Consider the following 12592-nt stretch of genomic DNA (forward strand, 5'->3'; position numbering starts at 1 on the left):
GAAAAAGAAAAAAAAAATGAATCCCAGAGATATTTTTGACCAAGTGGGTTTTTTTTTCCCCTCCCCGGCTCCTCCTTCCAGCAACGGGCAATTATGAGCTTTTCCTTCGGCGGATCGTCCTGTAGCGACTCGCTTCGGAGGGAAATTCGTTTCTACGGCGATGCCAGTCACTGGTCCCCAGCCGCCCGCTGTGACCGGGTGGGCGGGCGGGACTCCTTTTTATTTTATTTCTCTAAAAGTCATTGCTAATTTGCCGTCATTACCTGCCCCCCCCTGTCTCTCTCTGGGGCCCCCAGGGTGTTCTTGAGCTTTGACAAAGAGGAAGTCGGCTGCTCGGGCCAAGCTGCCTTTGCCAGGGTCCCGCCCAAGCTGGGTGGCAGGACAGGGACTGGGGGGACCCTGCCCGGCGCCTGGTTCCCAGAGGGAGCCCTCGGCATCCGGGAGGGACCCCTGGAGAACAGACGCCCCAAGACTGAGCAGGGCCACGCCAGCCCCCAGGGCTCCTGTGTGCAGAAGAAGAGCCCGGGGTCCCACAGTACCCCAGCTTGTGATCGCCCAGCGCTGACGTGGGGCTCAGGCACCCACAGGGAAGGGACACCCGGGCTGGCGGGAGCCACTGCGTCACCCGGAGAGGCTGCGGGCCCCACGATCCTCCTTCCGCACACTGTGTCAAACCCGGGCTTCCCCGTCCCTTCCCTGCCTCCGCTGCCCACTCACGCCTGCCCCAGGGCCTTTGCACTGGCTGTTCCCTCCGCCCAGGACACTCTTCCCCACACGGCTCCCGGGGGGGACCGGGCTGCGGTCTGTCTCCTCCCTGCTGCGTGGGACACAGGGAACGTCGCCGGGCGGCAGGTAGTACGTGCTCAGTTAAGCGGTTTTGGAAATGCCATTTGCAGATGAGGAGAATGGGGACAAAAGAGGTAAAGTGAGTCGCTAAGGGGACAGAACGGGAAGAGGCAGAGGCGGATCCCTGAGTGCCGACGGGCAGGAGTCAGGCGTCCCCAGGGACCTCGGGGCTGAGAGGTGGCTCTGGGGAGGGACCCCTGGAGGGGCCGGCAGCCCGGGGCACACGGGGTCCCCTGCACACGGGCACACGCCACCCTGCCCGAGCCTTGCCAGGCCCCGGCGGGGCACAAGTGCCCACTTACAAAGGCATCTTTGTGGCGGAGGGGTCGGGCGGGCCTCCTGTCCCCGAGGCCGGAGGGTGACAGGGTGCACACGCAGGGCTGGGGCTTCCTGGCGTGGTCTGTGTCCCCAGCCCCCGCCCGGCCGGACAGGGGACAGTCACTTCCCGCGGGGGCTGTGGGCTTGGTTGGTGGCGGGCGAACGAGGCCCCCAGGAGGAAGACCGGACACGCCCAGGTTTTGGGGGGGCTGAGAAACGACCCCCCAGCAGGGGCAGGGAAAGGGCACGTCCCACAGAGCCCAGCCGCCCTCACTTCTCGGGAGCCTCAGTTTCCCCTCTGCAAAGCGTGGAGACGTACGGAGTGGGTCACCCGAAGGTGCCAGGGCCCTCCGGACACCCCGAGGACAGCGGAGAGTCTGCGTGGAAATGAAGCTCAGCTGAAGGGAAGCAGAGCAGAAGAAGAGACCGAGGGCCCTAATGGCGTTAACTGAGCACCTGGATCCCGCCGTACCCGATGCTGCCGCAGTTTGGACTTTTCTAAAGAAGAGCCTCGGGGTTGCTGGCAACGGAGGCCAGGTGGGATCGGGAGGCTCGGTGACCCGGGCGGTGACCCGGGCGGGGGACCGGGGAGGGGACAGGTAAGTCAGCGGAGAGAGAAAATGCCAGAACGGTCAGGAAGGGCCTCGAATGCCGGGCTCAGGGGCTGCGATCAGAGCTGAGTTTTAGCCGCGGCAGCACAGGGAGGGAGGCCGGGAGGCCGGGGAGGAGGCCGGGGTGAGATCTGACCGCGACAGACGGAGGTGACGCTACCCCACCCGGGCCTTGGGTCACAAGGACAGATGCACCCGGGCCAGGAAGGCAGTGACTCTATTTATAGCGGCGTCCCCCCAGGGGGACGGGCCACGGGGCCAGATCCAACCCCAGCTTTGTCGTTCGTGGCTGTGCAACCTGGGACAAGTGGCCTAACATCTCTGAGCCTCGGTTTTCCCGACTGTAAAACGGGGAGAGTCACAGAAAGGGCTTAGGACACAAGATCTCAACATCCGCCAGCTGGGTGTCCCTGTCACCTGGGGGCCTCGTCTGGGCCCCTGACAAGCTCCCCGTTGGGGGTACTGAGGCCAGCCCGGCAGGTGGACGGAGGGACGGAGCGACGATCGTGTGTCCGCCCCTCCCCGGGCTCCAGTCCCTGTCCCCCCCCCACCCAGGAAGGTGGCAGCTGTGTCCTCTCCAGACTCCAGAGCCCCCCGGGGTCACTGCCCAGACCCCTGCCTGTGCTGGGGACACAGCCCTGGGGACAGCAGCCAGCGTCAGTGACAGAACTGTCACCTGCCCACGCCAGCCAGGTGTCCCCCGGCCCCCGTACTCTCTCCAAGCCCGGGGTCTCCGGGGGGGTGGCAGCCCAGGTCTCAGCCACCCCAGTGTCCCCTCACTCTGTCCCCAGACCCCCCGTTCCGTACCTGCGTCTCCGGGGCTCTCCCGGCCCAGCCCACAGAGCATGTCGGTTATTGTGTCCCCTGCTGCCACCCACCACGTCCCTCCGAAGTCCTCACGCTGCTCAGCCACTGTCCCCTCCCAGGGAGGGGCGGTGGGAGGGACCAAGGGCCAGGGCACCGCGTCCACCGCCCGCCCGCGGCGGGCGGGTCTCTGCTTAAAGAAGGGGACACGGCTGGCTTTTGTCACAACAGCCTCCAGGACAGGGTCGGACGTCCCCAAGCCCTGCAGCCTGAGTCCGGACGGGAGATCTTTGGAGACGCCGCAGCCCGGGGCTGTCCCCGGGGGTCCCAAGCAGATCCCCCCTCCCCCGTTCGTCCAGTTCTGCTCCTGACCTGCCCGGGGACAATGACACAGGACCCCCTCCCCGGGCATCGGTGTTTCCATCGGGAACAGGGACCGGCAAGACTTGGGGTTTTTTTTTGAAAGTTGCAGATTCCAGCAGAATTTGCACCGAGTCCTAGAACGCGAACCGTAAAAGCCACAGGTGTCCCCAAATGCATTGAGGACACCGGGGTGTCACTGCGGGTCTCCGTTTAGGGACCCCCGAGTTCGGAGCCCCCCGGGCGCTTCCCACGGGATGTTCCAGCTCCTTCTACCCCGGGTGTCGGTTTTCTCTTTGGTGACATGGGACTGGGGGGGCGAGGGACCCGGCCACCTGGCCTTTTGTGAGGACGGAGGGAGGGAGCGGGGACAGGCTCTGCCGGCCTCTGGGCTTGACGGGCAGGGGCAGCTGGTGACACGCTCCGGCCACGGCCGGCGGGCTGCCCTCCCCACCCCGGCCCTGCACACGCCAGCTCAGGACTGACCAGGGCCCCCCTCCTCCGCCCGTCCGCGAGAAGGGAGTGACTGGCTGCACCCGACTGTCCCCCACTGTCACCCACCGAGGGCCAGCTGCCACACGGGTGCCGGGGAGAAGGGTGGGGTGACAGTGACACAGGGCACTGGCAACGGCAGTCAGCAACCTGCACAACCGTCCGGTGCGTTCCAGTCAGCAACCTGCACAACCGCACCGTGCATCCGCCCAAATGCCACCGAGAATCAGACACACGAGGCCCCGGCTGCCACGAAGTTCTGGGCCGCAGGGGACCAAGCAAGGCGGGACCGGGGGCTGCTTCCGTGTCCCCTCCCCTGCCACCGTGGAATTGAGCCCACAGCTCCCCGGGCCGCCGCCCCACCCAAAAACGGTGGCACCTTCGGGAAAATCCAGGCTGGGGTGACCTCGCGCCTCTGTATCTCCAAGTTCGAGTCCCTTCCCTGGTGTCCGCTTTGGGGGACTTGGGGGGTGTCCCACGGGGTCCCAGGGGCCGGGTCCCGGCTGAGTCCCCCCTAAGCAGCAGTGAGGCCAAAGGTCAGAGGAGATGTCACGTGTCGGCCACAGGAGGGGTGGTGACAGCCGGGCGGGAGAGGTGGGGAAGGGTGTTCAGGTTGCGCACTGCAGCGCTAGTACCCTGGCGACCGCCAGACTCTCGGGGAAGACTTGGTCCCCTGCCAGGGTGCCGAGTGTCACTCTGGGGCACTCCGCTGCCCCCCGCGGGTGGCCCCCTCCGGGAAGAAAGGGCACATTGAACCCGGGCGTTTGCAGTTATATCTGTCCCTGCTCTGAAGCAAAAACACCCGCTGTCCGTGTAGACGCGGTTAAATGAGTGACGGGCGATCGGAAACGTTGTCACACTCTGTGTCACTGCTCCTTTGGGATTTTAACTTTTGGGGACAGGCAGCTCCCGGAAAGGTCACACCGTGGGTTCTAGGAGAGCCTGTGGGCCGGGTTTCTCTGGCCGTCGGCACCGAGGGACCGAGACGCACGGGGACAGACAGGTGGGAGGGGACGTCATCCCGCGGCTGTCTGTCCCTGCCACCCGGCCGGGCACGTTTGCGTTTCATTTTCGTCCCGGTGTGTGTCCGCTTCGGAACCAGGCAGGATTTGCAAGACATGAGTTGGCACAGAGAGGTTCAGCAACCTGCCGAAGGTCACACAGCACGGGAGGGCGGAAGCCAGCGTCACGTCACGCCCGGCAGGCCTGGCGCCCGCGTGGCTGCTCCTAACGGGCCTCCCGGGATTTCAGGGGTTCGGACGGGGCGGCTGGGGGTGCAGAGGGAGGGACACTAGCAATTAGTCTGGCGGGCGGGGGCCACGGAGAAGGGGTTTTGCGGCCTGAATTTGAGTACGGGAAGCGGGAACCTGCAGGCGTGCGAATCCCCACGGGACAAACCCCCACGTGACCAGAGAGAAGGGGATCAGGAAGGACATGTATACAGCAGGTCACGGGGTCCGCTAAGGTCCCCCCCACCCCGTCCAAGGCTGTACTAGAAGGTTCGGCTTTCGTCCTGCGGGAAGTAGGGAGCCAAGGATGGCTCTAGAGCACCAGCAGAGAGCATTGCCGGGGACAGCGTTGGCTGCTGTGAGTTTCCAATGCCACGGGTGACAAAGGACGGGGGACCGGGCAGCCTGGGGGACATGCCAGGGCCACCAAACAGGCAGGCGGGCCCCCCTCCCTGTGGTTAGGAGAGGCCCTGTCACTTCCGCGTCCCAGGAGGGTGGATTGCTGTGTGACCCGGGGGAACCGTCCCAACCTCTCTGGACCTCAGCTTCCTTGTCCGTAGAATGGGACCTACCCCTTAAAGGGGCACCGCCATGTCACCGGCGTTGGGACATTCCCCGCCCGGGGTGCTGGGGACCGAGCCCCCCACTGCGCGGATGGGAAAACTGAGACCCACAAAGGCCGGGTCGGGGGTGCCCGCCGGGCCTCCCTCCTGCCTCCCAGACGCCGGGGCTGAGCCCGTCACCCGTGTCCCGAGCCCGCCGGGGACACTGAGCGACAGCCGGAAATGAAGTCTGGGTGGGAGGGAGGCAAAGATGACAATCCGAGGACCGGAGAGATAAATGCTTTGTCGCCGCCGGCAACGAAGATGCTTCCTCCTCCCTCCTCCCTCCTCCTCCTCCTCTTTGCCACCCAGGGGCTGGGCCAGGACGGTCACCCACGCCTCGCCGGGTCCCCCTCAGACCCTGCCCAAGGTCGTCCCGCGGGGACCCCGGCCACCCCAGCTGCGGGGCTGGCCACGTGCCGGGGACATGTGTGAGTGAGTCACCGAGAAGTGGGGACACAGAGACGAGGTCGGACCAAGGGGACTGAGTGGGCAGGTGGCGGGAGGCACCTGGGAGGTTTCCAGTCCCCGGAGACGAGGAGGGGCCGGGGGCACGGAAGGGAAACTGAGGCCGGGCGGGGGGCGGGGAGAGCAGGGGACATGCTCGGGGACCCACCACCGAGCAGGCGGCTTGACTGACGAACGCGCCTTCCGCTCCATCGGACCGTGTCCCCAGCCGGGGAGCCGGGGCCACCAGCCCTGGCAATTAATTATCCGTACAATTAAGACAGGCAGATGGTCCCCCCGCCCCGGATGGGACCATTCCAGCCCACGAGCAGGGGACAAAGCGGGGACAGGGGCTGGGGAGACCAGCGCAGGTTCCGGAGGGGCAGGCGGAAGGCTGACAGGCGGTTGGGACATTCACCGCAAGCGTGTCCCACTGCTGTGTCCCGCTGAGACCTCCCCGGGCCCCGGGCTCAATGCCAGCTCTGGTGTGCAAAAGGGACAGACAGGATGGGGTGGTGGCCGGTGGGGACAGGCAAGAGACCCCTGGGGAGGCCCCATCACTTCTCTCCAGCCTCCTCCTGGCAGACGAGAGCCGGAGCCTATTCTAACACCCGGAGCTTTCCTCCACCCTCTCCTGCTCTAGAACCTGCCATGGCTCCCACTGTCCCCAGGACAGAGTCCAAGCGCCACAGCGTCCGCGGGACGCAGCAGCTGATCCACGGCGGTTACTGGCTGTTCTCTGACTCCTGCAAGGTCCCCTGGGCCGAGCTCAGCTGCCCCTCCCGCCCCGGGGGGATCCCAGCGTTCTCAGCGCCTGCAGACCTTCATAAGAGCCTTGACGGGAAAGGCAGCTTCTCGCGGGGGGCACGGGGGTGGGCGCAGCACGGGAGTCCCTGGAAGGCCCCAAGGGAGACCCTGTTCCTGACGCGCTCCGGCGTCGGCTGCTCTGTCCCTGCGGAAGGGGCTCACGGGGACCTCTAGGATATGAGACAAGCAGCTGCCCAGAGGCGACTAAGGGACCCAGAGCCCCAGGGACCCCCGAGCGCCCCGTGAGGCAGCCCCGCCCTACTAGGCCCCCCGGAGTCTAGAACATGCTCACAGCAGTTTTGAGCTGCCCGGCTGCAGGAAGCCCCCGAATGTCGCTGTGTGGCCGCGGGCAAGTGACTTGACCTCTCTGTGCCTCGGATTCCTCCTATGCACAATGAGAAGGGCCCATCGGTGGGAGGTCACAGGTGAAGCCTGGTGTCACTGAGCCCGGGGGGGCGGTGCTTAACTCTTCCCCGCCCCCATTCCAACCCTGTCCCCGCCCCGAGCTCCTCCCGGGGCCCTGCTGGGACTCAGTCTCGGCCAGAGCAGGTTCAGCCTCCGCCCGCGGCCCCAAGTCCCCACATGCAGCCCCTGGCCCTGCACACGCGCGCGCACACTCGGGAGGCTGAGGCAGGAGGATCGCGTGAGCCCAGGAGTCTGAGGCCAGCCTGGGCAACATAGCAAGACCCCGTCTCTACAAAAAAGAAAAAAAGAAAAATGAGCCGGCGTGGTGGCGCACGCCTGTGGTCCCAGCTACTCGGGAGGCTGAGGCAGGAGGATCGCTCGAGCTCACGCAGCCTACAGGTGACCCCGGCCAGGGCTCAGCCCGATGGCCAAGCCACGCCGGGCCACCAACAAACGCCTGTCACCCGTGCGACACCCGCTGAGCACCCCAGGGCCACGAAGCTCTTTTCTCCTGCCCGAACGGTCCCTTCTGTCCCCCCTCTGTCAGGCAGAGGGGTGTCTCAGACGCACTCAGACGTCACCCGCGTTGGTGACACGGGGCATGAGCCCCGTCAAAGCCACTTCGACTGTGGATTCATTCCCTAAACGTCACAGTTCGGCCACTTCCCAATCGTCCCACTTCCATTTTGCCTTCATCGAGACCAACGTCATCCAGATCCGGGCTTTTCCTGATTAAAATTTGTCACGAAGCCTCAAAGCAGCCATCAGTTTTCTTTTTTTTTTTTTTTTTTGAGACAGAGTCTGGCTCTGTCGCCCGGGCTAGAGTGCCGTGGCGTCAGCCTCGCTCACAGCAGCCTCGGACTCCTGGGCTCCAGCGATCCTCCTGCCTTGGCCTCCCAGAGTGCTGGGATGACAGGCGTGAGCCTTGAGCTGTTTCTTTAGAAAACTAACTGCACGGGAATCAATTTGATGCGTCTTTTTTTGGTTTGTGTCCCCCGTGACCTTTCCAAGCAAAATTAGAGTGTCAATCTCTTGTCCCTTTAGCCACAAAGTAGAAGGGGGAAAAAAAAAAAAAAAAGAGACGGTTTTAAAGGAGAGGGTAGAAAAAAAAAACAAACAAACAGATCTACGGTCTTATGCCACCGTTCTCGGCTTGGGTGGGGGCAGGGGGGTGATTTGCAAGGTGACATCATCGTCCCCGGCGCAGGAAGTAACTTCTGCCACTCAAAGCGTCATTTGCATTTTCTGAGGTGCAAGGAGACATTTCGGGGGCCTGACACTGAGGTTATGAAAAACCGAACAAAAAGAGAGGGCACTTCCCTATTCCCCAGGGTGGCCGGTTTGTCCCTAAATGTATCCAGGACCCCGTTATCTGATTTCGGACAATGAGCAGATGCTGCACGGCGGGAAGTGTGTTGGGGACAGATGCTGCTTTGTTCGAGACGTGTGCATGCATGCACGGCCACGCCCCCTCGCCCCGCCCCCCCCAGACACACACACACAGAGGACCCCCGGGGGGCTGTGGACATTCGCGACTCCCTTCTGGCATTTGACGTCCCCGCACGGACCATTTGTAACCTCTGCCGGCAGCTCTGACGGGGACATGAACAGCGGGAGTGAGCAGCCAATCAAATGCAGCCTTATCGTCTTCCTGTTGTCTCCTAGGCAACCGGCACAGGGACACATCAGCTTGGGTACCACAGGGACACACACACACACACACACACACACACACACACACACACACACACACGCTCCCCGGAATAGTCCACAATCGCCACACCCGTCAGCACCCTGGACAGAGCCACCAAGGCGCCATTGGATGGATGGATGGGTGGATGGATGGGTGGACGGATGGGTGGATGGATGGGTGGATGGATGGGTGGATGGATGGACGGATGGGTGGATGGACGGGTGGGTGGATGGGTGGGTGGACGGGTGGATGGACGGACGGACGGACGGACGGGTGGACGGACAGATGGACGGACGGATGGGTGGACGGATGGATGGACGGATGGGTGGACGGATGGGTGGACGGATGGATGGACGGATGGGTGGACGGATGGATGGACGGATGGGTGGGTGGATGGGTGGACGGATGGGTGGACGGATGGGTGGACGGATGGATGGGTGGATGGGTGGACGGATGGATGGACGGATGGGTGGACGGACGGATGGGTGGACGGATGGATGGACGGATGGGTGGACGGATGGGTGGACGGATGGATGGGTGGACGGATGGATGGACGGATGGGTGGACGGATGGGTGGACGGATGGATGGAAGGATGGGTGGACGGATGGATGGACGGATGGGTGGACGGATGGATGGACGGATGGGTGGGTGGATGGGTGGACGGATGGGTGGACGGATGGGTGGACGGATGGGTGGACGGATGGGTGGACGGATGGATGGGTGGATGGGTGGACGGATGGATGGACGGATGGGTGGACGGATGGGTGGACGGATGGGTGGACGGGTGGATGGACGGATGGGTGGACGGATGGGTGGACGGATGGATGGACGGATGGATGGGTGGATGGATGGACGGATGGGTGGATGGATGGGTGGGTGGACGGGTGGGTGGACGGATGGGTGGATGGATGGGTGGACGGATGGATGGATGGATGGATGCCTTTGGTTCCAGTCTCCTTGGGCAGCCTCATCTCCCAGAGCTTTGTCACCTCCACCCCTGCACTCACGCCACCCCTCTGCTTGGTGTCCCTCTGTCTACCGCCATCCCTGTCACTCCAAACCCTGCTCAGCTTTGGAGCCAGCCCAAGCTCTTAGGCAAATCCAACGGCCGCCATGACAGAATAACATCCACACTCCTTTCCCCGGCGGTCAAGGCCCCCCACGGTGACGTGGCCTTTCCGATCTGGCACCTGCCACACCACTGCCTGTCCCTGTAGCTCTGCCTCCATCCTCCCTTCTCTGCCTCCAACGGGTCAAACCGTCCTCCCCAGCCCAAGGCTGCTCCCTGTGCCTGCAACGCCCCGCGACCTTCTGCTCTTGGCATGGCAGAATCTTTTCATTCTTTAGTTCCAGCTCCAAGTCACCTTGTCAGAGACGCCGTCCCCAACCCACCTGTCTAGAGAAGCCCCCTCTCTTCTACATCCCCCTTGTATTCCTGGGCCGGCTTCATGTCACTGATACCTTCCTCAAACTACTCCATTCATGTTTATTCGTTTGCTTGTTCTTTGCTCCTCTAGGACGTAAACTCTGTCTGGCAGGGTCTGTGTGGTCCCTCACAGCCATGTCCCCAACACCCGGAGCAGGGCCCAGGACGATGCGTTTGCTGAATGAATAATAGATCGTTCCTCCTTCCTGCTTCTATATCTCCCCATCTCTCTGATAAGAGGGTTGGGCTTAATGACTTCTACGAACCCTTCTGGCGAACATGCCGAGAGTCTACCAGAAAGGACTGTCACAAGCAGGAAAATTAATCAGGCCACACTGAGGGAAGAATCCGCCAATGGAAATCTGACCTTGTCAACTGGGTCGAACTGTCCTGGTCCCCTGAGCAGCCTCCCCGGTAGGAATTTGCTTCTGGCCTCAACCCCAGGCTCTCCAAACACTGGCCACCTTGAACTTCTGTGATATGAGGGGCTGGGGGTGACAGAGGCTGAGGACTGGCTTTTATTTTCCTGACCGTGCACGGAGACCAGGCAGAGCCAGGGACGGACACAGGGACACACGGACACACGGAGGCTCCCCAAAGAGTCCACGATCGCCACGATGCTGTGTGCGCCCATCAGCACCCTGGACAGCTCTCCAAGCCGCCATTTGTCAGGAATTGAGTTCTCTGAATGCGTTTGCTGCAACAATTGGAAGAAAATGTGTCGCCGTCTACAGGACGACAAATGTCGACGTGGAGGTTCCCTGGAGCACACGTCTGTCTGTCTGTCTGTCTCTCTCTGTTACACACACAGAACTCAAAAGCATCACGAAGCCAGAACGACAGCGTCCCCCAAACCCAGTGGCTGCATGTGTCTCTCTTCAAGGGACGTGACTGGGACTTTAGATTCTAAAGCAGTGGCCGGAGTGGAGTGATCCTGACCCACGTGCTGTGTAAGTCTGTGGGGAGCATTACCACGTATCTGCCAACCGCACTGGGCAAGGACAGGTGGCAGATTCCAGTGGATTCCAGTAGATCCCAGCGGATTCCAGTGGATTCCAGCAGATTCCAGTGGATTCCAGTAGATTCCAGTGGATTCCAGTAGATTCCAGTGGATTCCAGCAGATTCCTGCGGATTCCAGTGGATTCCAGCAGATTCCTGCGGATTCCAGCGGATTCCAGTGGATTCCAGTAAAACCCTACTGGGTTCCCCCAAAGCCTAGCAGTGGAGAGTTCCAAGTCGGCCACTCGTAACTCACAAATCCCCCGAGTCCTGCACTGACCAATGTACCAGATCATTCCCCCACCTGGAAGTTAAACTAAATACAATGATCAAGAAAGGAAGCACACGCCGGGCGCGGTGGCTCACGCCTGTCACCCCAGCACTCGGGAGGCCGAGGCAGGAGGATCACTCGAGGTCAGGAGTTCGAGGCCAGCCTGAGCAAGAGGAAGACCCCGTCTCTGCTAAAAATAGAAAGAAATTAACTGGACAGCTAAAAATATATATAGAAAAAATGAGCCGGGCGTGGGTGGCGCGTGCCTGTAGTCCCAGCTACTCGGGAGGCTGAGGCAGGAGGATTGCTTGAGCCCAGGAGGCTGAGGTTGCTGTGAGTGAGGCTGACGCCACGGCACTCTAGCCCGGGCAACAGAGCCAGACTCTGTCTAAAAAAAAATAAATAAGTAAAAAAAAAGGAAAGAAAGGAAGCACAGAATAGTATTTATTGAGCACCTACTATGTGCTGGGTCCCGTGCTAGGATACGTTAGCATTCCACCCTCTTCATGCCCAACGTCGCCCTTGCCACGTGACGGATTAAAAACATCTGCAGCTCAGAAATATTACACAGCCCACCGAACGTCACACGGATTGCAACTGCAGGGACATAAGGTGGACACGAGTCTGGTCCCCAAGCCCCTCTTTTTTCCCCAGAGGTCTTAAGTTACACAACCCGGTAAGCGGAGGAGCTCATTTCATTCAAGACATCCCCCTGCTGGTTGAAGCTCCCCTCCGAGAGATGCCAGGCCTCTGGCCCTGTCCCCACATCTCTCTCTGTCACCCGGGCCAGACTGACCTCCCACGACAAACCTCTTGTCACGCTGCACTCAAACCTCCGAGCCTCTCATTGGAGACTCAGCCCAGTAATCACCCAGCTAAGATTTTCCAAGGAAACCTCAAAGGCCGGGCCACCTCCTGCCACCGCAAGAAGTGGCCTGCTGAGCTGTCCCGTTTTCCGAAGCGCCACACTCAGACTGGAGGTTGGCGGCGGGCACCCGGCTTTGCAAGATTTCTCGCTTGGGGACAGCTGCCTTGAGTAAGGGGCGCTCTTTCAGGGGCTCTATCCACCTGCCACCTCTGTCAACCTCAGGGAAGGCGACACTGGAGATGCGCCATCAGCACCTCCTGGGGACAAAGGACAAGCGGAGGGTCTGTCCCCTCGGCCGGGCAGAATGAGCCGGCCAAGGTCTGGGGCCCCCAGCCAGGGCTTGTAGGGGACCCAAGCCAGGCCCTGACAATGTAGGCTGCAGCAAGGCTGGGGTGACAGTCCCTCCTTGGCC

At 62.1% G+C, this 12592-nt stretch overlaps 1 protein-coding gene across 1 annotated transcript in view; it reads right to left on the reverse strand.

The window, feature by feature from the left end:
• GRIP2 (glutamate receptor interacting protein 2) overlaps positions 1 to 12592 on the reverse strand; it is a 36532-nt gene that overhangs the window by 23045 nt on the left and 895 nt on the right. The gene's annotated exons all lie outside the window — the stretch shown is intronic.

This window comes from Lemur catta, chromosome 21, assembly GCF_020740605.2.
Source record: "Lemur catta isolate mLemCat1 chromosome 21, mLemCat1.pri, whole genome shotgun sequence".
Classification (NCBI taxonomy): domain Eukaryota; kingdom Metazoa; phylum Chordata; class Mammalia; order Primates; family Lemuridae; genus Lemur; species Lemur catta.